The sequence below is a fragment of the Oncorhynchus kisutch genome, linkage group LG5 (assembly GCF_002021735.2).
Source record: "Oncorhynchus kisutch isolate 150728-3 linkage group LG5, Okis_V2, whole genome shotgun sequence".
NCBI lineage: Eukaryota > Metazoa > Chordata > Actinopteri > Salmoniformes > Salmonidae > Oncorhynchus > Oncorhynchus kisutch.
In genome coordinates, this window is record NC_034178.2 from 61,176,955 (window position 1) to 61,200,185 (window position 23,231).

Genomic DNA, 23,231 nt, shown 5'->3' on the forward strand with positions numbered 1-23,231 from the left:
CATAACCAAGAAGACTCAAGGCTGTAATCGCTGCCAAAGGTATTTCAACAAAGTACTGAGTAAAGGGTCTGAATACTTATGGAAATGTAATATTTTGCAAGAATAAAAAAAAACTGTTTTGATTTGTCATTATGAGGTGTTGTGTGTAGATTGATGAGGAAAACCCCCAATTTATTGTCTGGATACTTTCTGAATGCACTGTAATTAGCACACATACCCATAGGTTCAATTCAATTAGGGTTCACAGAATTGGGTTCACAAAGGCTTTTATTTTTTTATTAGTGGGAACAAAATGGATGTACCACTCAATGTCGCTATGCTTTATCATTATTGAGGTATTAACCTTTTTAAATTCACACAGACCCACCTGTCCTCGTTAGCATTGTATTGATAAGTTTAAAAGGGAGATAGCGAGAGAAACACAGCTGAATGTGAGCTCCTGCTTTTTTCAGCATGTTTTTACAAAAAGATAGATAAACTTGGATTTTTTGGCAGGGACATATACATTATGCTACCCTCCATAGCACAACCTTCACTCCAGATCAAACTAACCAACCTACAAATTGATTTTGGACAAAATTACCGGGAAGGTTTCCTACTACCAAGGATTCCTTTTTCCAAGCTATACAGTGGGTGCTCTGGCAAACAAACAGCAGAGACCTGAGGACACCATACAACCTGGAACTGAGTGAGTAATGTTTGGTCTGATGCTATATTTAAAGCCAAGAAAAAAAAGAAAAAAAACATTACAATGATATATTTTACTTTATGGGGACTGAATGCTAAGGACAGAACAGATACAACAAAAAAATGTTTTAACCTCTATTTAACCAGGCAAGTCAGTTAAGAACACATTCTTATTTTCAATGACGGCCTGGGAACAGTAGGTTAACTGCCTGTTCAGGGGCAGAACGACAGATTTGTACCTTGTCAGCTCGGAGGTTTGAACTCCCAACCTTCCGGTTACTAGTCCAACGCTCTAACCACTAGGCTACGCTGCCGCCCCTGAGGTGTGAAGTAAGAGGTGTCAAAGCCTTTGAGCCCAACAATTGCAGGAGTCACTGCCTTTGAAGCCACCTTCCGCTGTTCAGAGACCATCCACTGTTTTTTTCTACAAGAAATCTGCCTCCAGAAAAAAGCTTCTCCCAAGTGGGTGTGACACCTACTTCCGTTGCCTGCTGCACTGCTGCACTGCTGCTTGGATTCCACCTGGAGAGCTGTTCACCGTCTGCCCTGGCCTGTCTCCCCCTGTCTGGTACAGGTACCCTCGCCACACTCCACCCTCTCTCCCGAGCTTTCGCTTACCTCCAGTACACACGCACTGTTGAGGCGAGTGACTCTGAACTTACAATGGCTAGCACAAAGTTGTTTTATTTTTTTCTTGTAACTTATGCTATTTACCTCTTGACTCCTGCATGCTTTGTTGACTATGAACTTTCTTGTTCACCCAACTGTGGGACAGACTGTTTGTTCTCACACTTGGGTCTCTGACTCTCTATTGACTACACAGACTATTGGCCACCCATCCTATTCTAACCACCTCTCGGCAGCTTTGTATTCATGTTACCTGATGAAATTGCTGTACAATATGATCTTGTTGCCATCTAATGCACATTCAAATGTCATAAATCAACACCGCAGAGCTCTCCCTGTCATATGCAGTGCCATGATTGTATTACTGCTGCTGATATCTGGAAATGTGCATGTACACTCTGGCCCATCTACTGTTGCTAGCCCCAATTCTGACTTGTGCTCTGATATCTGTTTCACTGATTTCTGCAGATGTGTTGGTCATTACTGAGACATGGTTAAGGAAGAGTGTTTTGAATACTGATGTTAACCTTTCTGGTTATAACCTTTTTCGGCATAACAGATCTTCCAAAGGGGGTGGAGTGGCAATCTTTACCAAGGTTTCAGTGCAAGGTTGTCTCCACCAAGTCTGTCCCCAAACAATTTGATTTGCTGGTTTTTGTTGACTGTTGTTAGGTGTTACTGTCCTTCATCAGCACTGGCCTGTACCCTACCTGCCCTAAGCTCTCTCCTGGCCCCTTACACTAAGTCTGAAATTGTCCTGCTAGGTGACCTAAACTGGGACATGCTTAAACTTCTTATGGCTTGGGGGCAGTATTGAGTAGCTTAGATGAATAAGGTGCCCAGAGTAAACTACCTGCTACTCAGTCCCAGAAGCTAGGATATGCATATTATATTATTATAACCACTAGGGTAGCCTAGTGGTTAGAGCGTTGGACTAGTAACCGGAAGGTTGTGAGTTCAAACCCCCGAGCTGACAAGGTACAAATCTGTCGTTCTGCCCCTGAACAGGCAGTTAACCCACTGTTCCCAGGCCGTCATTGAAAATAAGAATTTGTTCTTAACTGACTTGCCTGGTTAAATAAAGGTAAAATAAAAATAAAATAAAAATTAGTAGATCTGGATGGAAAACACTGAAGTTTCTCAAACTGTTTGAATTATGTTTGTGAGTATAACATAACTCATATGGCAGGCAAAAACCTGAGAAAAATGAAACCGGGAAGTAGGAAATCTGAGGTCTGTAGTTTTTCAACTCTTTGCCTATCCAAGATACAGTGTAAATTCGATCCGATTGCACTTCCTAAGGCTTCCACTAGATGCCAACAGTCTTTCGAACCTTGTTTGAGGCTTCTACTGTGAAGGAGGAGAGAATGAGAGCTGATTGAGTAAGAGGTCTGCCAGAAGGCCATGAGCTCATTCAGGCGCACTCCTGTGAGAGGTAGCTGCGTTCCATTGCATTTCTTAAGACAAAGTAATTCTCCGGTTGAAACATTATTGAAACATCCTAAAGATTGATTCTATACATCGTTCGACATGTTTCAACGAATTGTAATGGATTTTTAAAACTTTTTGTCTGGCCTGCGCGTCGGGAATTTGGATTTGTGAATTAAAGGCGTGAACAAAAAGGAGGTATTTGGACATAAACAATGGACTTTATCGAACAAAACAAATGTTTATTGTGGAACAGGGATTCCTGGGAGTTCATTCTGATGAAGATCATCAAAGGTAAGTGAATATTTATAATGCTATTTTGGACTTCTGTTGACTCCACAACATGGCGGATATCTGTATGGCTTGTTTTGGTCTCTGAGCGCTGTACTCAGATTATAGCATGGTGTGCTTTCTCAGTAAATCTTTTTTGAAATCTGTAACATGTGTAACATGAAGTCCTATGGGTGTCATCTGAATGAAGATCAAAGGTTAGTCATTCATTTGATCTATATTTCTGCTTTTTGTGACTCCTCTCTTTGGATGGAAAAATGGCTGTGTTTTTCTGTGACTAGGTGCAGACCTAACATAATCAAATGGTGTGCTTTCGTCATAAAGCCTTTTTGAAATCTGACACTGTGGTGGGATTAACAACAAGTGTATCTTTAAAATGGTGTAAAATACTTGTATGTTTGAGGAATTTTTATTATGAGATTTCTGTTTGAATTTGGCGCCCTGCACTTTCACTGGCTGTTGTCATATCGATCCCGTTAACGGGATCTCAGCCGTAAGAAGTTAAACCACCTGACCAAGTCTTAAAGCAATGGAACTCCCTAACTATTTCTCAGATTATTACCAACCAAGGTATGACTACAAACACCCAGAAAAGGCTACTCTCCTCGATGTTAACCTCACAAATAATCCTGATAGTTATCAGTCTGGTGTTTCCTATAATGACCTTAGTGATCACTGTTTTACAGCCTGCATTTGTAATGACTGCTCAGTGAAACGACCTGTCCTGATTTGTCATAGACACTTGCTAAAAAACTTTAATGAGCAAGCCTTCCTTCATGACCTGGCCTCTGTAAATTGATATAGAATCAGCTTGTTCCCCTTTCTCAGTGACGCTTGGACCTTCTTTTTTGATCATTTCAGTGGTATTGTTAACAAACATGCCCACATAAAAGAATAGAGAATTAAAAACAGGTTCAAACCCTGGTTCGACCGTAATCTTGCAGAGACACTCCACCTTAAGAATTCAATTTGGCGAAAGGCTTGGCACACGCATACTCAGGCTGACTGGCTCTCATTCAGGCAAATGAGAAATAAGTGCACTCAGGCTATCCGGAAGGCCAAAGTTTAAGAGAGGGTCTCTCTCTATGGGTCTAACCCCAAGAAGTTCTGGAAAACGGTTAAAGACCTGGAGAATGAACCCTCTTCCTCACAGCTGCCCATGTCCCTTAATGTTGATGATGTGGTTGTTACTGACAAGGAGCACATGGCTGAGCACCTTAATCACCACTTCATTGAGTCAAGATTCCTATTTGACTCAGCCATGTCTCCTTGCCTGTCCAACATCTCATCTCCCTCCCCTTCTAATGCGACTAGCCCCCTCCCTCTTTTTCCCCTGCCCAGCTACAAAGTTTCTCCCCCAAAAAAACATCTAGGTCAGATGGTTTAGACCCTTTCATCTTTAAGGTTGCTGCCCCTGTCATCGGGAAAGCATTTTTAAACTTGTCGCTCCTCTCTGGGAAGGCAGCCACAGTGCATCCTTTATTTAAAGGGGAGATCAAGCGGATCCTAACTGTATAGGTAAATTTCTATTTTGCCCTGTTTATCAAAAGTGCTGGAAAACCTTCAATGATCAACTGACTGGCTTTCTTGATGTCTATAGTATCCTCTCTTGTATGCAATCTGGTTTCCGCTTAGGTTATGGATGTGTCACTGCAACCTTAAAGGTCCGCAATGATGTCACCGTTGCCCTTGATTCTAAGCAATATTGTGCTGCTATTTTTATTGACTTGGCCAAAGCTTTTGATACGGTAGACCATTCCAATTCTTGTGGGCCGGCTAAGGAGTATTGGTGTCTCCGAGGAGTCTTTGGGCTGGTTTGCTAACCACCTCTCTCAAAGATTGCAATGTATAAAGAAAAGAACATCTGCTGTATCAGCCACTGCCTGTCACCAAGGGAGTACCCCAAGGCTTGATCCTAGGCCCCAAGCTCTTTTCAATTTACATCAACAACATAGCTCAGGCAGTAGTACTCTCTCTTATCCATTTATATGCAGATGATATAGTCTTATACCCAGCTGGCCCCTCCCTGGATTTTGTGTTAAATGCTCTACAACAAAGCTTTCTTTGTGTACAACACGCTTTCTCTGCCCTTAACCTTGTTCTAAACACCTCCAAAACAAAGGTTGTGTGATTTGGTAAGAAGAATGCCTCTTTCCCCACAGGTGTGATTACTACCGCTGAGGGTTTAGAGCTTGAGGAAGTCACCTCATACAAGTACTAGATAGTACACTGTCCTTCTCTTAGCACATATCGAAGCTGCATGCTAAAGTTAAATCGATACTTGGTTTCCTCTATCGTAATCTCAACTCTTTCAACCCAGCTGCCAAACTAACCCTGATTCAGATGACCATCCTACCCATGCTAGATTACGGAGACGTAATTTATAGATTGGCAGTTAAGGGTGCTCTCGAGCAGCTAGATGTTCTTTACCATTCGGCCATCAGATTTGCCACCAATGCTCCTTATAGGACACATCACTGCACTCTATACTCCTCTGTAAGCTGGTCATCTCTGTATACCCTCTCGCAAGACCCAATGGTTGATGCTTATTCATAAAACCTTCTTAGGCCTCACTCCTCCCTACCTATCAGCCCTCATCCTCCACCTGTTCTGCCAGTCACATTCTGTTAAAGGTCCCCAAAGCACACACATCCCTGGGTCGCTCATCTTTTCAGTTTGCTGCAGCTAGTGACTGGAAAGAGCTGAAAAAAAACACCCACACAATTTGATCTCAATCTCTTCATTCAAAGGCACAATCAAGGACACTCTTACTGACAGTTGTGGCTGCTTCGTGTGATGTATTGCTGTCTCTACCTTCTTGCCCTTTGTGCTGTTGTCTGCGCCCAATAATGTGTGTACCATATTTTGTGCTGCTACCATGTTGTGTTAGTACCATATTGTTGTCATGTTGTGTTGCTACCCTGCTGTGTTTTTGTCTTAGGTCTCTCTTTATATAGTGTTGTGGTGTCTCTTTTGTCGTGATGTGTGTTTTGTCCTATATCTTACTTTTTTTTAAATCCCAGCTCCCGTTGGTAGGCCGTCATTGTAAATAATAATTTGTTCTTAACTGACATGCCTAGTTAAATAAAGGTTCAATAAAAAATCTAAATGGTCAATATTCTGAGAATTTAATTGGGGCCTTAGATAAAGTGTATCCACATTGGAAATAAAAGCTCCAGAAGAAAGTTGAGGGTCTTTGTCTTCCACTCACTGGTTTCAGTTCTGGTCCGTTGCGTGGGCTGGGAAATTCCTCTCCACCATATCCTCCCTCAGTCTGACAAGCAGAGATTTACCTGCTCCCCCTGGCCACCTGACAAAACAGCCCAGAACGGAGAAGGAAATTAACTCTGTAGTTATATCAAGAATACATCTACAATGCATCACATTTCCGTTGATGTGTTTAGATTTTTTTTAATTGTACATGGTCCCTGTCAAATAAAAGTCATAAAAATACATTTCATTAAATAAATGATTCACTTGAGGGCCAGGGTAACTAAGCAGATGGAGATGGATATTATGCTACTTAAGTTAACGTTCTCATGAACTTCCCTGAATAGACAGGCCAAGTCCCAGGCCAGGCGTCCTCAAACAAAGAGCATTATTCACATAAACAACAGAGTCCAAACAGAATGTTGGCCAGGCCAGACAGGACGTTGACAGAAGTGTTCCATGCTCCTAGCCAATGTATCATAGGCAGATGGGAACGTATGATGCACAAAAGTAGTATTCTTTCCTCCTCAGTGAGATCCCATTGATTGGTCTCACTACTTCGACAGTGCTGTAAACGTTCTCATGTGTACAGAAATGCCAGCACCCCCCTGTATGATCAATAAAGTCTTAGCTTGCTACTAGATCCCTAAATGAATGCTGTTATGTTGAACCATTTCTTTGTAGTTTCTTTCAAATACTAGCCTTTGTGGCAGGCTATTTGTTTGACAGGTAGCTAGTTACAATGGCAAAAAGGGGCCATATTCAAATTCCGTTGATAGGAGCCAAAATACATGATTCAACTGACATGATGAATGTGTCTTATAAGCCTTTAAGATGTGAAACAAACTGCATTCAGCGTTTACTGACAAGAAACACATTGTGCTGGTGTGATTCACTGACAGACACAAGCCTAAACATATGTTGCACGGCAGAAACTGCTCCAAGAGTTCTATTCTCTAGTGCAGTGGTTCCCAAACTTGTTATTGTCCCGTACCCCTTCAAACATTCAACCTCCAGCTGTGTACCTCCTCTAGCACCAGGGTCAGCGCACTCTCAAATGTTGCTTTTTCCATCATTGTAAGCCTGCCACACACACACACTATACGATACATTTATTAAACATAAGAATGTGTGAGTTTTGTCACAGTGACAGGGAACAAATAATATTATAATAATCAACAATTTTGCTCTTTATTTAGCCATCTTACATATATAACCTTATTTGTTAACTTCTTGGATATAGGGGGCGCTCATTTAATTTATGGATAAAAAAACGTGCCCGTTTTCAGTGCAATATTTTGTCACGAAAAGATGCTCGACTATGCATATAATTGGCAGCTTTGGAAAGAAAACACTCTAACGTATCCAAAACTGCAAAGATATTATCTGTGAGTGCCACAGAACTCATGCTACAGGCGAAACCAAGATGAAACTTCAACCAGGAAATGGGCAGAATTTTTGAGGCTCTGTTTTACATTGTCTCCTTATATGGCTGTGAATGCGCCGGGAATGAGCCTGCCCTTTCTATCGTTTCTCCAAGGTGTCTGCAGCATTGTGACGTATTTGTAGGCATATCATTGGAAGATTGGCCATAAGAGACTACATTTACCAGGGGTCCGCCCGGTGTCCTTTGTCTAAATTGGTGCGTAATCTACAAGCTGCACGCAGTCATCCAGTGATTGAGAGGAGAGAGGAGGCTTTCAAAGAACGATATATCATTTAGAGATATGTGAAAAACACCTTGAGGATTGATTCTAAACAACGTTTACCATGTTTCAGTCGATATTATGGAGTTAATTTGGAAAAAAGTTATGCGTTTTGATGACTGATTTTTCGTTTTTTTTTGGTAGCCAAACGTGACGCACCAAACGGAACGATTTCTCCTAAACAAATCATCTTTCAGGAAAAACTGAGCATTTGCTATCTAACTGAGAGTCTCCTCATTGAAAACATTTGAAGTTCTTCAAAGGTAAATGATTTTATTTGAATGATTTTCTGGTTTTTGTGAAAATGTTGCCTGCTGATGCTAACGCTAAATGCTACGCTAGCTGCGCTAGCTGTTACACAAATGCTTGTTTTGCTATGGTTGAGAAGCATATTTTGAAAATCTGAGATGACAGTGTTGTTAACAAAAGGCTAAGCTTGAGAGCTAGCATATTAATTTCATTTGCGATTTTCATGAATAGTTAACGTTGCATTATGGTAATGAGCTTGAGGCTGTATTCACGATCCCGGATCCGGGATGGCTCGACGCAAGATGTTAATCAACAATTGTGAATAAGTCACCACAGGTTAATGAGACGGGTGTGCTTGACAGGATGCACATAACTCTGGGTTGGGTTGTATTGGAAAGAGTCTCAGTCTTCATCATTTTCTACACAGCGTGTGCCTGTATTTAGTTTTCATGCTAGTGAGGGCCGAGAATCCCCTCTCACATAGGTACGTGGTTGCAAAGGGCATCAGTATCTTTTTTTCTTTTTTTGGAATTTGACCCCTTTTTCTCCCCAATTTCGTGGTATCCAATTGTTTTAGTAGCTACTATCTTGTCTCATCGCTACAACTCCCGTACGGGCTCGAGAGAGACGAATGTTGAAAGTCATGCATCCTCCGATACACAACCCAACCAAGCCGCACTGCTTCTTAACACAGCACGCATCCAACCCGGAAGCCAGCCGCACCAATGTGTCGGAGGAAACACCATGCACCTGGCAACCTTGCTTAGCGTGCACTGCGCCCGGCCCACCACAGGAATCGCTGGTGCGCGATGAGACAAGGATATCCCTACCGGCCAAGCCCTCCCTAACCCGGACGACGTTAGGCCAATTGTGCGTCGCCCCACGGACCTCCCGGTCGCGGCCGGTTACGACTGAGCCTGGGCGCAAACCCAGGGTCTCTGGTGGCACAGCTGGCGCTGCAATACAGCGCCCTTAACCACTGCGCCACACGGGAGGCCTGGGCATCAGTATCTTAACAGCCAGAAGAGAACTGGCCACCCCGCATAGCCTGATTCCTCACATTTGATATCACAAAGCTGTCCAGTACTTTAAAATATCCTCTCCTGTTGTCCTGGTTTCCAGTGGTTTGCAGAAGAGGACATATTATTCCTTAATTGACCCCCCATAAATGTAATGGACATATAGCAGGAACTGGGACAGGCCCGCCACGTCTGTTTACTCATCCAGCTGTAATGCATATAATTCACTGCCTTGTATGTGAAGCAGTAATTGCTTCAATACATCTCCTGCCATGTCACTGATGCATCTTGAAACAGTGTTGTTTGATGAAGTCATTGTCTGTATAATGTTTTGGGCCTTTTCCCCCAGCATTGTCCCAGCCTCCAGTATTTATGCTGCAAAAGTTTGTGTCAGGGGGCTAGGGTCAGTCTCTTATATCTCAAGTATTTCTGTCTTATCCAGTGTCCTGTGTGAATTTAAGCATGCTCTCTATTTCTTCTCTCTCAGAGGACCTGAGCCCTAAGACCATGCCTCAGGACTACCTGGCCTGATGACTCCTTGCTGTCCCCAGTCCACCTGGTCGTGCTGCTGCTCCAGTTTCAAGTGTTCTTCCTGCGGCTATGGAACCCTGACCTGTTCACCAGACGTGCTTCCTTGTCCCAGACCTGCTGTTTTCAACTCCCTAGACAGATACTCTGAATGATCGGCTATGAAAATCCAACTCACATTTACTCCTGAGGTGCTGCCCTGTTGCACCCTCTACAACCACTGTGATTTTTATTATTTGACCCTTCTGGTCATCTATGAACATTTGAACATCTTGGCCATGTTCTATTATAATCTCCACCCAGCACAGCCAGAAGAGGACTGGCAACCCCGCATAGCCTGATTCCTCTAGGTTTCTTCCTAGGTTCCGGCCTGTCTAGGGAGTTTTTCCTAGCCACCGTGCTTCTACGCCTGCATTGTTTGGGGTTTTCGGCTGGGTTCCTGTACAGCACTTTGTGACATCAGCTGATGTAAGAAGGGCTTTATATATACACATTTGATTGATTGAAGAGATGCCATGAAATGAGAAGCACAACTAGTTTCCTTTTCACAGTATTTCCCCGAGCCCGAAACAACATTCAGACACACACACACACACAACATTTCTAAAAACTATATCCACAACCTGAACATGTACTATATGAATGCTTTTTCTTTTGCCCGTTTTAAAGCGTTTCCGTCTGTTTGTTCCTACTGAACGTAAACCAGATATAGGCTCTGGCTCACTAGCTTATCTGGTAGGTGAAGCAGTCATGCAGGAGACTCCTGGCCACAGTCTTCTCCAGCTCGCCCATCCTGGTGGCTTCCTCGTGTTCCTCGGAGAAGATCTTGTGCAGCTCTACTCTCCTCCACTCCACAATGTGCCTCTGAACCTTGGCAGCTTCCTCCTCATGTCTCGCCAGCAGGGTGCGCTGGAGCTTCTCCAGGAGGGCACTGCATTGGAGGAGCTCCTGGAGAATCAACCAGACCTGAGTCAAAGAAAAGTGTGAAATACTTTATTTAGCCTGTCTAAATATAAATATGTATTGTTTGTGCCATGAAGAGCTATTCAGTGTGCAGGCTTTTGCTCCAGTCCACACCGGCTTCAAATAATCACCTAACCATTGTCTTCAGCATTATTAGCTGAATCAGGGGGGGTTAGCGCAATGCTGGTGCAAAACCCTGCACACCCACACTTTCCAGGAACAGTGTTAGCCAAGCCAGCCCTGGACTAGGGGGTTGGTTCTCCATCTGTGCCCGTAGGAGCCATTTCTGTCCTGTTTAACCAATTTCTTGTCCACAAGTCACATTGATCTCTACCTGAGCCAGTGATTTTTGGATTGGCGATAGCCCCTACAGACAGTACCTGTTGGCCGGCGTGCTGAAACAGCACCGCTGCCCGGGTTTCTCCTGGGCCTCTCTGCAGTGCTCCGCCGCCATCTGCTCCATGGTCTCCAGGTTACACTGGGCTGCCATGCGCCACGTGCGCCTCCTTCAGCTTGACCTCCATGCCCTTCAGCTGGCTGTGAAGCACGCTCAGGAGGCGCTGCTCAGCCTGCTGGGACATGTGATTCTGGGAGCGCAGCGTGACCAGCAGGGTGGCGATCACATCCTTGTACATCTGAACATGGCTGCTCTCCAGACTGGAGGTAGCCCCCAGCAGGCTGTACCTTAACTTCTAAGCATCCTGACATAATGATGCTGACTAAATTGCAACTACTTCAGTCTAGTCAGAATATAAATATATCATATAAGCCTAGAGTATAAGACACAATTGTAATGAACACGAGGGGAGACAGAGAGCTGGTTTCAAGCGCAGGGCGCAGCAGGTGTTTATTACAAAGGACCACAGGAGGAGGCAGGTAGCTGGGTCCAGGGGCAGTTAGGTCATACACACTGGTCCAAAAGGACAACCGTACAGGCAGGGAAAAGTCTAGTAACGTAGTCTGGGGGAAATCCGTCAATGGGTAGATAACAGGAAATCCGATAGGCTAAAGTACATGCAGGGAATAGGCAAAAGGCGTCGTTAGTTTTTGCCTGCCTCACTATCATACACGGGAGGAGTAAATCACGGGAAAAACAGAGCTACGAAAGAAGTCAGCAAAGTGGACACTGTGATTGGGGTGACTCTGAAAGTAGGTCATATGAGATATTTACATAATATTCAATATAGAGAAGGAAATTAGTATCAGGGTCATGGCCAAACCTGTGACCTGATAACTGTAATAAAACATCTGTAAGGTGAGGCAGGCTACTGTATTAAAAAGTCCATACTAAGTTACCTTGTCCATGGATTTCACCCTTAGTGTTAAATTAGCCACCACTGGACCAAACATACTGACGCCATTCTGTGGAGCGAGAACAGTTAAAGTTACCCTGAAATAATGCCTATCAGAGGAGGCTGGTGGGTGGAGCTATAGGAGAATGAGATAATTGTAAAGATTGGAATGGAATTAATGGAATGGTATCAAACACACGGAATCCACGTTTGACCCTGTTCCATTAATTCCATTCCAGCCCTTACAATGAGCTTGTCCTCCGATAGCTCTTCCCACCAGCCTCCTCTGATGCCTATGTACAGTAATGTAAAGTGTTTCAGATGACGAGAAGCAAAAAAGAGCAAGTTAAATATGAAAAAATAAGTGTGAGTTCAGTACCAGTGAGGCATTGGAGAACATTAGGAGGGCTGACAGGTCCAGAATTTCACTCGTGACCATTGATGAGGGCAGTATACGTCAAAACATAATGAGACCCAGCTGTAGAAACACAACCAAACCAATGTAAAAATCAATATTATAATCATTCTCACAATGGTCATGTTTGATAGTTCAAGTGGAGCCTGAGGTCCTGTTCAGTGGGACACACTAGCAGAACCTTATGAAACAGAAAACAAAAGTGAACCTAATCTGTTATTAGACAGGTTATTAGACGCCCAATTTTTCAGTTTTTGATTTGTTAAAAAAGTTTGAAATATCCAATAAATGTTGTTCCACTTCATGATTGTGTCCCACTTGTTGTTGATTCTTCACAAAAAAATACAGTTTTATAACTTTATGTTTGAAGCCTGAAATGTGGCAAAAGGTCGCAAAGTTCAAGGGGGCCGAATACTTTCGCAAGGCACTGTAAGTAGAGAGAAATGACAGTCCATCATTACTTTAAGACATGAAAGTCAGTTAATCTGGAAAATGTCAAGAACTTTTAAAGTTTCTTCAAGTGCAATCGCAAAAACCATCAAGAAAACTGGCTTTCATGAGGACCGCCACAGGAAAGTAATAGCCAGAGCTACCTCTGCTGCAGAGGATAAGTTCATTAGAGTTAACTGCACCTCAGATTGCAGCCCAAATACATTCTTCACAGAGTTCAAGTAACAGACACATCTCAACATTAACTGTTCAGAGGACACTTCGTGAATCAGGCCTTCACGGTCGAATTGTTGCAAAGAAACCAACACTACTAAAGCACACCAATAAGAAGGAGAGACTTTCTTGGGCCAAGAAACACAAGCAATTGACATTAGACCGGTGGAAATCTGTCCTTTGGTCTCATGAGTCCAAATTTGACAATTTTGGTTCCAACCGCTGTCTGTATGTGAGACACAGAGTAAGTGAACGGATGATCTCTGCATGTGTGGTTCCCACCGTGAAGTGTGGAGGAGGAGGTGGTATAGTGTGGTGGTGCTTTGCTGGTGACACTGTCTGTGATTTAAGTAGAAGTCAAGGCAAACTTAACCAGCATGGTTATGACAGCATTCTGCAGTGATAAGCCATCCCATCTGGTTTGCGCACAGTGGGACTATCATTTTTTTTTCAGCAGGACAATGAACCGAAACACACCTCCAGGCTGTGTAAGGGGTATTTGACCAAGAAGGAGAGTGATTGAGTGGTGCATCAGATGACCTGGCATCGACAATCCCCCGAATTAAACCCAATTGAGATGGTTTGGGAAGAGTTGGACCGCAGCGTGAAGGAAAAAAGAAAATCAGCCAAAAGCATATGCTTGGAAAAGCATTCCTCATTTTCTATTTCAACATTATTTAACTAGGTAGGCCAGTTGAGAACAAGTTCTCATTTACAACTGCGACGTGGCCAAGATAAAGCAAAGTGACAAAAAGCAACACAGAGTTACACCTGGGATTAACAAACGTACAGTCAATAACACTATAGAAGAATCTGTATACAGTGTGTGCAAATGAAGCAAGGAGGTAAGGCAATAAATAAGTAATTACAATTTATCAGTTTACACTGGAGTGATATGTGTAGATGAGGATGTGTAAATAAAAAATAAAAAGTAGAAATACAACAAAAACAAATATGGGGATGAGGTAGGTAGTTTGTTGGATGGGCTATTTACAGATGGGCTGTGTACAGTTCCAGAGATCGGTAAGCTATTCTGACAGCTGACGCTTAAAGTTAGTGAGGGAGATATAAGTCTCCAACTTCAGTGATTTTTGCAATTCTTTCCAGTCATTGGCAGCAGAGAACTAGAAGGAAATGTGGCCAAAGGAGGTGTTGGCTTTGGGGATGACCAGTAAAATATACCTGCTGAAGCGCTTACTACGAGTGGGTGTTGCCATGGTGACCAGTGAGTAATATTGAAGCTGATTGAGAGTATGACAAGAGTGGGCAAAACTGTCATCAAAGCAAAGAGTGGGTATTTGAAGAATCTCAAATATAAAATATATTTAGATTTGTTTAACACTTTGGTTACTACATGATTCCATAGTTTTGATGTCTTCAATATTATTCTACAATGTAGAAAATTGTAAAAAAAAAAAAAAAAACTTGTATGAGTATCCAAACTTTTGACTGGTACTGTATACCTGGAAGTGAGTCGATGGTGAAGGTCTCGAAGCCTTTCACCACCATCTCCCCCACTCTGAAAGGGTGCTATCTCAGATACGAAGTCCCTGATGGCCAGTTTAGACAGGTTGGTGCCCCCTGGAGGCCAAATGTTGTGGGTGAGCAGGAAGAACGTCAGATGGGGGAAATCAGTCCCCGCCTCCACCTGTGTCCCAAAGGATCATATAGATAATAGTGCAATATATGAGGACATGAGAGAGCGAGAGAAAAATATATATAGTGTTGAGGACATGATACGATAGCTGTGAAGTCTTCCACTTTGACTACAAATGTCGCGTGGACACACGTATAGACTACCACAAAGCCGGTCTACATGAACAGTAACAAGCAATAAGCAAAGGAAGCCTGTCCGTTACACAGTCAAAAGGATTTACCTGGGCAAATTTGTGAAATGTGAGTCCAAACGCTGATGGCTGTGCATCACTCTGAAGATAAAGGAGAGCCGCACACTCTAGGAGCTCAGATGCAAAAATGTAATATCCTCAGGGTATAATCACAAACACTGCGGGATGACTCGTTTATATAGTGTCAAAAGACACACAGGTGTCTAATCATGGCCAAGAGTGGCCTAATATCATTGATTAATTCTCAAATATTCAAATGGCATACAAAGAACAGCATACAAAAAACAAATGGATAGCAAACGATCATAGATTCATTTTAGACTACACAAGCTACAAACAATTACAATGGCAAAGTCACAATATACTTATTTAACTCTTGCTCCCTTCGGTCTCAACGTAGACTTTGATCTGAAGCCTTTCTTGTGATTATTGTGACTTTGCCATTGTAATTGTTTGTAAGCTTGTGTGAATGGCATGGAGTTTCATGATGGGTTACATTGTAGAACCCATACAAATTAAAAGGGAGGTGTTGTAGACGTTGCATCCGAAATATATGCCTATATTCTAGTTGAAAATAGAGAATACAGTGACTTCCATGAAGAAATGTACCTGAAGAATTCGTTTGTGTCCTAAAACTTTCACTACTTCTGAAATCCGTTACATCTTTCATTCTCCTGCTACTGTGACCGAAAGTTGCACATACAACGTCAACATTGTAATTGTTCTCTGATAACACGACATTGTGCTATATTATATAAAACAAATGTGTCAAGGAAAATAGACAAAAAACAGTAGGCTAAACAGTTTGTCCACTGTAAAAACCCTGGTCAGACTTCCCCAAAACTATGAGAGAAAATGACAAGCTCCACCCTAACGTGCGTATCATCAAATCTGTTCAATAATTGTTTGAATACGCCATAGGTGAAACATCGACTCTGTTAATCTAAAAAAAAAGGTACTTTGTAACCTTGGTGCCTTAGTATATTGTTGTTTTGTTATTTGCTGTGTCATACCTCAAGTTATTACTTTCTCTACCATAAAAAGGTTTTAGAAGTAACTTTTATGGTTGTTTTCTGTAGCGCAATGCTGTGCGATGTTTATCCATGATCAGATTAAGTTGTTGTCCTGATTCATTCTTTCAGACCGAGCCTAAAATCTTTTTCTGGAGAAATGCGCGTGTTTTTCGGCTATTTTCTTCCATTGCACCAGGGAATTATCAACAAATGAATGACCAGTATATGATTACTGAATGCTCCAATAACGTCTTGATTCAGTTTGCCGAATCTCTGCATATATTTACAGGATATGTATGCGGGGGTTTTATGGAATCATAGCAGGAGCCCTTCTGTATGTGTTTAACCTAAAGCCTATGCTTCTAACTCGACAATACGTTTGTAAAGGTGATTATTATTAGTTTGTGTCATAGCATGTTGGTTGAAATGGCCAAATACTGCACTGAGAATACTAACAGCAATATTCAATAACAGTACAGTCATATAAGCACACTATTTGGCAAACATCAATGTAATATTAGCACTATTTCAACCAATGCGTTGTAACTGTTTAACTTTGGGATAGGGGGCAGTATTTTGATGTCCGGATGAAAAGCGTGCCCAAAGTAAACTGCCTGTTACTCAGGCCCAGAATATGCTAGTGTAACTAACGGATGTGAAACGGCTAGCTAGTTAGCAGTGGTGCGCGCTAAATAGCGTTTCAATCGGTGACTTCACTTGCTCTGAGACCTTGAAGTAGTGGTTCCCCTTGCTCTGCAAGGGCCTTGACTTTTATGGAGCGATGGATAACGATGCTTCGTGGGTGACTGTTGTTGATGTGTGCAGAGGGTCCCTGGTTCACGCCCGGGTATGGGCGAGGCGACGGTCTAAATTTATACTGTTACACTAGGATATGCATATAATTGGTAGATTTGGATAGAAAACACTCTAGAGAAAAGTATGTGAGTATAACAGAACTGATATGGCAGGCGAAACCCCCAGGACACTTTTATTATAGCACTTTTATTATAGCACTTTCGGCCCGTCTTTGGACACTGTGCTATCTAACCTCCAAACAAGCTTCAATGCCATACAACACTCCTTCCGTGGCCTCCAACTGCTCTTAAACGCTAGTAAAACCAAATGCATGCTTTTCAACCGGTCGCTGCCTGCACCTGCATGCCCGACTAGCATCACCACCCTGGATGGTTCCGACCTAGAATATGTGGACGTCTATAAGTACCTAGGTGTCTGGCTAGACTGCAAACTCTCCTTCCAGACTCATATCAAACATCTCCAATCAAAAATCAAATCAAGAGTCGGCTTTCTATTCCGCAACAAAGCCTCCTTCACTCAAGCCGCCAAGCTTACCCTAGTAAAACTGACTATCCTACCGATCCTCGACTTCGGCGATGTCATCTACAAAATGGCTTCCAACACTCTACTCAGCAAACTGGATGCAGTCTATCACAGTGCCATCCGTTTTGTCACTAAAGCACCTTATACCACCCACCACTGCGACTTGTATGCTCTAGTCGGCTGGCCCTCGCTACATATTCGTCGCCAGACCCACTGGCTCCAGGTCATCTACAAGTCTATGCTAGGTAAAGCTCCGCCTTATCTCAGCTCACTGGTCACGATGGCAACACCCATCCGTAGCACGCGCTCCAGCAGGTGTATCTCACTGATCATCCCTAAAGCCAACACCTCATTTGGCCGCCTTTCGTTCCAGTACTCTGCTGCCTGTGACTGGAACGAATTGCAAAAATCGCTGAAGTTGGAGACTTTTATCTCCCTCACCAACTTCAAACATCAGCTATCTGAGCAGCTAACCGATCGCTGCAGCTGTACATAGTCTATTGGTAAATAGCCCACCCTTTTCACCTACCTCATCCCCATACTGTTTTTATTTATTTACTTTTCTGCTCTTCTGCACACCAATATCTCTACCTGTACATGACCATCTGATCATTTATCACTCCAGTGTTAATCTGCAAAATTGTAATTATTTGCCTACCTCCTCATGCCTTTTGCACACATTGTATATAGACCCCCCCTTTGTTTTCTACTGTGTTATTGACTTGTTAATTGTTTACTCCATGTGTAACTCTTTGTTGTATGCTCACACTGCTATGCTTTATCTTGGCCAGGTCGCAGTTGCAAATGAGAACTTGTTCTCAACTAGCCTACCTGGTTAAATAAAGGTGAAATAAAAAAATAAAAAAATAAGGCCAAGTCCTCCCAGATTACAGTTCCTAGGGTTTCCACTAGATGTCAACAGTCTTTGGAAAGAGTTTCAGGCTGGTTTTTGGAGAAAAAAAAAGTACTTTTTCTTGGTGGCTTCCATTTTGGCTGTAGTGTTTCCAAGCGCATGGAGGAGAGCGTGTTCTTTGGTATTTTTCTCAGGCAAAGAAAATAAAAATGATTTGTTGTTTATTTGCGTATTAGGTTACCTAAAGTTTATTAGTAACATTTGGGATTCGTTTTGTATGCATTTTGATGGAGGGAAACTGGGTGGATTATTGACTGAAGCGCGCCAGCTAAACTGAGTTTTTATGGATATAAAGAAGGACATTATCGAACAAAAGGACCATTTGTGATGTAACTGGGACCTTTTGGAGTGCCAACAGAAGAAGATCATCAAAGGTAAGGCATGTTTTATATCGCTATTTCTGACTTTCGTGTCGCACCTGCCTGGTTGAAATATGTTTTTCATGTGTTTGTATGCGGGGCGCTGTCCTCAGATTATCGCATGGTTTGCTTTTGCCGTAAATCCTTTGTGAAATCTGACACAGCAGCTGGATTAACAAGAAGTTAAGCTTTATTTTAATGTATTACACTTGGAATTTTATGAATGTTAAATATTTATAATAATTTAGTTTGAATTTGGCGCTCTGCAATTTCACCAGATGTTTTCGAGGTGTCCCGCTAGCGGCACGCCTTTCCCAAACAGGTTTTAACAACTTAAAGTCAGGAGTAGTCCTTTTGAATACACCTCGGTAAAAATCTATTGTTCTGCCCCTGAACAAGGCAGTTAAAATCTAATTGTATTGGTCACATACGCATGTTTAGCAGATGTTATAGCGGGTGTAGCGAAATGCTACCCACCGTTCCCTGGGCGCCAAAGACGTGGATGTCGATTGAGGCAGCCCTCCGCACCTCTCAGATACAGAGGGGTTGGGTTTAATGCGGAAAACACATTTCAGTTGAATACATTCAGTTGATCAACTGACTAGGTATCCCCCTTTCCATATTCATGTAATCTATGCACTGATAGTTGAACTGTCTTCCTTTCCACCAGGGCTATAATGCCAGAAGACTGTTTGAGGGAGACGACCTGGATAGGGAGAACAACCAAAGTGACTGTGTCAGCAAGAAGAGATTGAGATAAACGTCAGCTTCAAATGAGAACAAGTGTTTGTTGTTTGAAAAACTAAACCATAACAGACAGTATGTGTAAATAAAAGCTGATTTGGCTTTCATTGACTTTCCATAACAATTCACTGTGTTTATTAATTTATCAGGAAAAGAAGAAGCCACGCTTGAACAGCGATGTGGCTGCTTTTGCATCACAGGCAAAGGTGGTGTACCCCATCAACCAGAAATATAGAGTAAGATCCTTTATTTAACCTTTATTTAACTAGGCAAGTCAGTAAAGAACAAATTCTTATTTTATAATGACGGCCTACCCGGACAACGCTGGGCCAATTGTGCACATCCCTATGGGACTCCCGAACCTAGCTGGTTGTGATACAGCTTGGGATCAAACCAGGATCTGTAGTGAGGCCTCTTGCACTGAGATGCAGTGCGGTAGACCGCTATGCCACTCAGGATATCTGTTTATATTACAGACTTCATACCACAGAAGCTATAAAATGTTCTAACCAAATCTATCCAGATTGTAACCCCAATTGGAAGGTAATTTTGCCTTCATTCCAAGAGCATGGGATGGGGCTCAAGGGATAGTTCAGCACAAATACCTATTTTATTTCCCTTTCCTTGAAAGCAGTCTATGGCTGAATTTTCCATTTTCAGACCACATTAAATAGGACTGAATACATCTGGCAAACTTTGACTTTGATGCGAACTGTCCCTTTAATGTCAATTCCCAACGACAGCCCTTAGAGGATGGAGCCTCCATCCCATCGCTGCACGAGCACTCCAAGCTTCCCATCTTCCCCAAAGGAGTGTCCTCATCTGACTCTAGCGGGGTCACTGAACCATGGCCAGGACGATGATGACAGCAGCCAGTTAATCTCCTCGCTGGTCCCCAAGAGCCTCCAGAACGAGAGTTTCACCCGGGTGGCCCACTACCCCTGCACAGTCTCTCAGACAGGGTGAGCTGATGTGGGATAGATATTCAGTTAAAGGGATAATTCAGAGAAATTACATATTAAGATGTGTTTTTTCTTACCATGAAATCATTCTTCAATCTTAGATAAAACGGATCCAAAAAGGTTATTTGCCTATCCACATGGGAGAACCTTTTTGGGTTCCATGTATATCCCTCTGTTGAAAGGTTTCTACATGGAACCCAAAAGGGTTACTCAAAGGTTTCTCCCATGGGGTGTATAAGAGTGTATAGACAATCCTCACTTTAATGTAGATAAACTATCCCTTGGACTGGATCATCAAAATTCTAGCTGTGTATGATGATGTCATATTTCTGAGTACCTTTAATGGGTTCTACTGTAAATACAAGCTGTTTCTAGTGTAGCTGTTATCATTGTAGATTTGAGTGCAGGATCAGCCCATACTGTCTGGCTCTGCAGGAACATGCAGCAACACTGTTCACAGGTCCTGAAGGAGAAATGCGTGGTGGGTGACCTCTTTATTTCATCACACACTAGCAAACTATTTATAATGCTAACTGTTCATAATGCATTGACTGACTGGTCTGTTGAGACAAAGCTCTTTAAAGAAAAGGAGAAAAAAAGCGAGAATGGACTCTACCTACATGTGTATTTATCCTACTGTTTTTTACCAAACTAAGCCAAATATTCATAATCTGTTATGAATTCTCTTATAGTGCCTATTATATCCCCATATAGCATTATAAGACATGATATAAGCTTTTTTGTCCATTTCTATCGATAATACTTGCTATGTAATGTCAAATCAAATAAAAATGTATTTGTCACGTGCCGAATACAACAGGTGTAGTAGACCTTACAGTGAAATGCTTACTTACAAGCCCTTAACCAACAATGCAGTTTTAAGAAAATACCTAAAAAAGTAAGAGATAAGAATAACAAATAATTCAAGAGCAGCAGTAAAATAGAAGCCTCTTGGAGCTAGACTTGGTGCTCCGGTACCGCTTGCTGTGCTAGGGTGGCTGGAGTCTTTTACAATTTTTAGAGCCTTCCTATGACACCGCCTGGTATAGAGGTCCTGGTTGGCAGGAAGCTTGGCCCCAGTGATGTACTGGGCCGTGCACATTACCCACTGTAGTGCCTTGCTGTCAGAGGTCGAGCAGTTGCCATTCCAGGCAGTAATGCAACCTGTCAGGATGCTCTCAATGGTGAAGCTGTAAAACCTTTTCAGTCTCCTGAGGGGGAATAGGTTTTGTCGTCGTGCCCTCTTCATGACTGTCTTGGTGTGCTTGGACCATGTCAGTTAATTGGTGATATGAATGCCAAGGAACTTGAAGTTTTCAACCTACACCACTACAGCCCTGTCAATGAGAATGGGGGCATGCTCGAATGGGGGCATCCTCTAGCTGCAGAGGGAGGTGTTTAATCCCAGGGTCCTTAGCTTATTTTTTATTTTCAAATATTTTTTGAACCATGCCTCGAACAAAGGAGATCTCAGAAGACCTAAGATTAAGACTTGTTTACTTGCGTAAAGCTGGATATTGTTACAAAAGTATCTCTAGAAGCCTTGATGTTCATCAGTCCACTGTAAGACAAATTGTCTATAAATTGAGAAAGTTCAGCACTGTTGCTACTCTCCCTAGGAGTGGCCCTCCTGCAAAGATGACCGCAAGAGAACAGCGCAGAATGCTCATTGAGGTTAATAAGAATCCTAGAGTGTCAGCTAAAGACTTACAGAAATCTCAGGAATGTGCTAATCTCTGTTGACGAGTCTACGATACGTAAAATAGTAAACAAGGAGAATGTTCATAGGAGGACACCACGGAAGAAGCCACTGCTGTCCAAAAAAACCCTTCTGCACATCTGAAGTGCACCTGGATGTTCTACAGCGCTACTGGTTAAATATTCTGTGGACAGATTAAACTGCAGTTGAGTTGTTTGGAAGGAACACCCAACACTATGTGTGGAGAAGAAAATGCACAGAACAGCACACCAACATCAAAACCTCATCCTAACTGTAAAGTATGGTGGAGGCAGCATCATGGTTTAAGCAGCCTCAGGGCCTGGACAGCTTGCTATCATTGACAGAAAAATGAATTCTCAAGTTCGCCAAGACATTTTGCAGGAGAATGTTAGGCTGTCTGCCAATTTAAGCTCAACGGAAGTTGGGTGAAGCAACAGAATGGCTTCAACAGTAGAAAATACACCTTCTGTAGTGGCCCAGTCAGAGTCCAGACCTCAACCTGATTGAGATGCTGTGGCATGACCTCAAGAGAGCAGTTCACACCAGACATCCCAAGAATATTGCTGAACTGAAACAATTTGGTAAAGAGGAATGGTCCAAAATTCCTCCTGATCGTTGTGCAGGTCTAATCTGCAACTACAGAAAACGTTTGGTTGAGGTTATTGCTGCCAAAGGAGGGTTCACATAAATCCAAGGGTTCACATACTTTTTCCAGCCTGCACTGTGAATGTTTACACGGTGTGTTAAATGAAGACATGAAAACGTAATTCACATTATACAAATTGAACCGCCAAGTCTGACCCATATTATTTGCTCAGGCAAGTAAGACTTGATTTAAATGGGGGGAATTAAGTTTATGGGGAAACTTTAAAAAATAGATAATTGAAGTTTGTGGGATTTTTTTTCTTCAAAAAAGATCTTAAAGTTTGGTGGGAAACTGTAAGTACTGTATGTGTCGCTCCACAGACAAAGGGCTTTAGCTCCAGTTCTGCAGTGAAGGTGACTCGTGACACAGGCACAGATGCATACTCGCAGGAGCAGGCACACACACACACACACGTTTTTCGTTAATCTGTATGTACACTGCTAACCGGGGGATTCCTGACACATTATTGTTCTCGCGGGCCACCAACTTCAAATAGCCAACCGGTGAAGCAAAGAAACTGGTGTGTGTTTTTAACAAAAGAGTGACCTCCTTGAATTCAATATCAGGTCAAATATTGTGTAGTAGATTAGCATTCTAGTTCATGTGAAATC

General features: G+C 42.5%; 1 long non-coding RNA gene and 1 pseudogene across 1 annotated transcript; one reads left to right on the plus strand and one right to left on the minus strand.

Moving 5' to 3' along the window:
* Positions 1–11,525: 11,525 nt before the first annotated feature.
* Positions 11,526–15,072, minus strand: LOC109890290 (uncharacterized). Its single transcript, XR_002255395.2, has 5 exons — positions 14,956–15,072; positions 14,542–14,726; positions 12,380–12,478; positions 12,005–12,070; positions 11,526–11,713 (listed from the first exon to the last, which is right to left on the minus strand). It is a non-coding gene; the product is annotated as an uncharacterized LOC109890290 (long non-coding RNA).
* Positions 15,073–16,148: 1,076 nt separating this feature from the next.
* Positions 16,149–21,656, plus strand: LOC109891635 (ellis-van Creveld syndrome protein-like; annotated as a pseudogene).
* Positions 21,657–23,231: the final 1,575 nt, after the last annotated feature.